Here is a 3,770-nt window from a genome sequence, read left to right as displayed (position 1 = left end):
AGGCCCCTGAAGCTATGGTTCGGGCGCTCATGGGTTGGGCCCCTGGGGCTGGTGTTGGGGTCCACAGGGCTTGGGCCCCTGTATCTGGGGTTGGGGCCACCAGGTGTTAGGCCCCTTGAGCTATGGTTCGGGCGCTCAGGAGTTGGGTCCTTGGAGCTGGGGTGGGGGCCCCCAGGGGTTAGGCCCCTGGAGCTATGGTTCGGGATCTCAGGGGTTTGGCGCCTGGAGCTGGTGTTGGGACGCCCAGGGGTTTGGCTCCTGGAGCTATGGTTCGGGCGCTCAGGGGTTGGGCCCCTGGAGCTGGTTTTGGGGCCCCCAGGGGTTTGGCCCCCGGAGCTGGGGTTTGGTCCCCAGGGGTTAGGCCCCTGGAGCTATGATTCGGGTGCTCAGGGGTTGGGCCAATAGAGCTGGTGTTGGGGCTCCCAGGAGTTGGGCCCCTGGAGCTGTTGTTGGGGCACCCAGGGGTTAGGCCTCTGGAGCTATGGTTCGGGTTCTCAGGGGTTGGGCCAATAGAGCTGGTGTTGGCAGACCCAGGGGTTAGTCCCCTGGAGCTAGTGTTGGGGCCCCCAGGGGTTAGGCCCCTGGAGCTATGGTTCGGGCGCTCAGGGATTGGGCAAATAGAGCTGGTGTTGGGGCCCCTAGGGGTTGGGCCCCTGGAGCTGGTTTTAAGTCCCCCAGAGGTTGGGCCCCTGGAGCTGGTGTTGGGGCCCCCGGAGGTTAGGCCCCTGGAGCTATGGTTCGGGCACTCAGGGGTTGGGCCTTTGCAGCTGGGGTCGAGGGCCCCAGGGGTTGGGATAATGGAGCTGGGGTTGGGGCCCCCGGGGTTTAGGCCCCTGGAGCTATGGTTCGGGCGCTCAGGGGTTGGACCCTTGGAGCTGGGGTTGGGGCCCACAGGGGTTAGGCCCCTGGAGCTATGGTTCGGGCGCTCAGGGGTTGGGCACCTGGAGCTGGTGTTCGGGCCCCCTAGGGTTGGGCCCCTGGAGCTTTTGTTGGAGCCCCCAGGGGTTAGGCCCCTGGAGCTATGGATTGGGCGCTCAGGGGTTGGGCCCCTGGAGCTGGTTTTGGGACCCCCAGGGGTTAGGCACCTGGTGCTATGGATCTGGCCCTCAGGGGCTGGGCCAATGTTGTTGGTGTTTGGGCCCCCAGGGGTTGGGCCCCTGGAACTGGTGTTGGGGCCGCAGGGGTTAGGCCCCTGAAGCTATGGTTCGGGCGCTCAGGTGTTGGGCCCCTGGAGCTATGGTTCGGGCGCTCAGGGGTTGGGCCCCTGGAGCTGGTGTTGGGGCCCCCAGGGTTTGGGCCCCTGGAGCTGGTGCTGCGGCACCCAGGGGTTAGGCCCCTGGAGCTTTGTTTCGGGCGCTCAGGGTTTGGGCCTTTGTAGGTGGGGTTGGGGCCCCCGGGGGTTAGACCCCTGGAACCATAGTTCGGGGCGCTTAAGGGTTGGGCTCATGGATCTGGTGTTAGGGGCCTCCAGGGGTTGGGCCCCTGGAGTTGCGGTAGGGGCCCCCAGGTGTTGGGCCCTTGGAGCTGGGGTGTGGGCCCCCTGGGGTTAGGAACCTGGAGCCATGGTTAGGACTCTCAGGGGTTGGACCCTTGGAGCTGGTGTTGGGGCCTCCAAGGGTTGGGCCACTGGAACTAGTGTTGGGGCCCTCACGGGTGAGGCCCCTGGAGCTATGGTTCGGGCGCTCAGGGGTTGGGCCCCTGGAGCTATGGTTTGGGCGATCTGGGGTTGGGCCCCTGGAGCTGGTGTTGCGCCCCCCAGGGGTTGGACTCCTGGAGCTGGTGTTGGGGTCCCGAGGTGTTGGGCCCGTGGAGCTGGGGTTGGGGCCCCCAGGGGTTGGGCCCCTTGAGCTGGGGTTGGGACCTCCGGGGGTTAGGCCCCTGGAGCTATGGTTCGGGCGCTCAGGGGTTGGGACCCTGGAGCTGCTGTTGGGGCCCCCAGGGATTAGGCCCCTGAAGGTATTGCTCGGGCGCTCAGGGGTTGGGCCCCTGGAGCTGGTGTTGAGGCCCCCAGGGGTTTGGCTCCGGGAGCTGGTGTTCGGGCCGCCAGGGGTTGGGCCACTGGAGCTTGTGTTGTGGCCCACAGGGGTTGGGCCCCTGGAGCTGGTGTTGGGGCCCCCAGGGGTGAGGCCCCTGGAGCTATGGTTTGGGCGCTCAGGGCTTGGGCCCCTGGAGCTATGGTTCGGTTGCTCTGGGGTTGGGCCCCTGGAGCTGGTGTTGGGTCCCCCGGGGGTTAGACCCCTGGAACTATAGTTCGGGCGCTCAGGGTTTGGGCCCCTGGAGCAGGTTTTGGGACCCCTAGGGTTTGGGACCCTGGAGCTCGGGTTGGGGCCCTAGGGGGTTAGGCCCCTAGAGCTATGGTTCGGGCGCTCAGGGGTTCGGCTCTTGGAGCTGGGGTGGGGGCAGCCAGGGGTTAGGCCCCTGGAGCTATGGTTCGGGCGCTCAGGGGTTGGGCCCCTGGAGCTCGTGTTGGGGCCCCCAGGGGTAAGGCCACTGCAGGTATTGAACGGGCGCTCAGGGGTTTGGCCCCTGGAGCTGATGTTGGGGCCCCCAGGGGTTGGGCCACTGGAGCTACTGTTGGGGCTCCCAGGGGTTGGGAACCTGGAGCTGGTGTTGGGGCTCTCAGTTCTGAGGCCCCTAGAACTATGGTTCGGGCGCTCAAGGGTTGGGTCCCTGGAGCTATGGTTCAGGCGTTCTGGGGTTGGACCCCTGAAGCTGGTGTTGGGGCCCCCAGGGGTTGGGCCCCTGGAGCTGGGGTTGCAGCCCCCGGGGTTAGGCCCCTGGAGCTATGGTTCGGGCGCTCAGGGGTTGGGCCCCTGGAGCTGATGTTGGGGCCCCCAGGGTTTTGGCCCCTGGAGCTGAGGTTGTAACCCCCGGGGGTAAGGCCCCTGAAGCTATGGTTCGGGCGCTCAGGGGTTGGGCTCCTGGAGCTGGTGATGGTGCCCCCAGGGGTTGGGCCCCTCTATCTGGGGTTGGGACCACCAGATGTTAGGCCCCTGGAGCTATGGTTCTGGCGCTCAGGGGTTGCGCCCTTGGAGCTGGGGTGAGGGCCCCCAGTGGTTAGGCCCCTGGAGCTATGGTTTAGGCTCTCAGGGGTTTGGGCGCCTGGAGCTGGTGTTGGGACCCCCAGGGTTTGGCTCCTGGAGCTGGTGTTGGGACCCCCAGGGGTTTTGCTCCTGGAGCTATGGTTCGGGGCGCTCAGGGGTTGGGCCCCTGGAGCTGGTGTTGGGCCCCGAGAGTTTAGGCCCCTTGAGGTATTGTTCGAGCGCACAGCGGATGGGCCCCTGGAGCTGGTGTTGGGGCCCCCAGGGGTTGGGCCCCTGGAGCTGGTGTTGGGGCCCAGGGCTTAGGCCCCTAAAGCTATGGTTCGGTCGCTCAGGGGTTTGGTCCTTTTAGCTGCTGTTGGGGCGTCCAGGGGTTGGGCCCCTGTAGCTGAGGTTGGGGCCCCCAGGGGTTAGGCCCCTGGAGCTATGGTTCGGGGGCGCTCAGGGGTTGTACCCTGGGAGCTCGGTTGAGGGCCCCCAGGGGTTAGGCCCCTGGAGCTATGGTTCGAGCGCTCAGGGGTTCGTCCTCTGGAGCTATGGTTCGGGTGCTCAGGGGTCGGGCCCCTGGAGCTGGGGTCGAGGGCCCCAGGGGTTGGGCCCCTGGAGCTCGGGTTGGGGCCCCCAGGGGTTAGGCCCCTGGAGCTGGTGTTGGGGCCCCAGGGGTTAGGCCCCTAGAGCTATGGTTCGGGTGCTCAGGGGTTGGGCCCTTTTAGCTGATTTTCGGTCCTC

This window comes from Gopherus flavomarginatus, unplaced genomic scaffold (assembly GCF_025201925.1).
Source record: "Gopherus flavomarginatus isolate rGopFla2 unplaced genomic scaffold, rGopFla2.mat.asm mat_scaffold_91_arrow_ctg1, whole genome shotgun sequence".
Classification (NCBI taxonomy): Eukaryota; Metazoa; Chordata; order Testudines; family Testudinidae; genus Gopherus; species Gopherus flavomarginatus.
Note: the sequence above shows the minus strand (reverse complement) of the source record.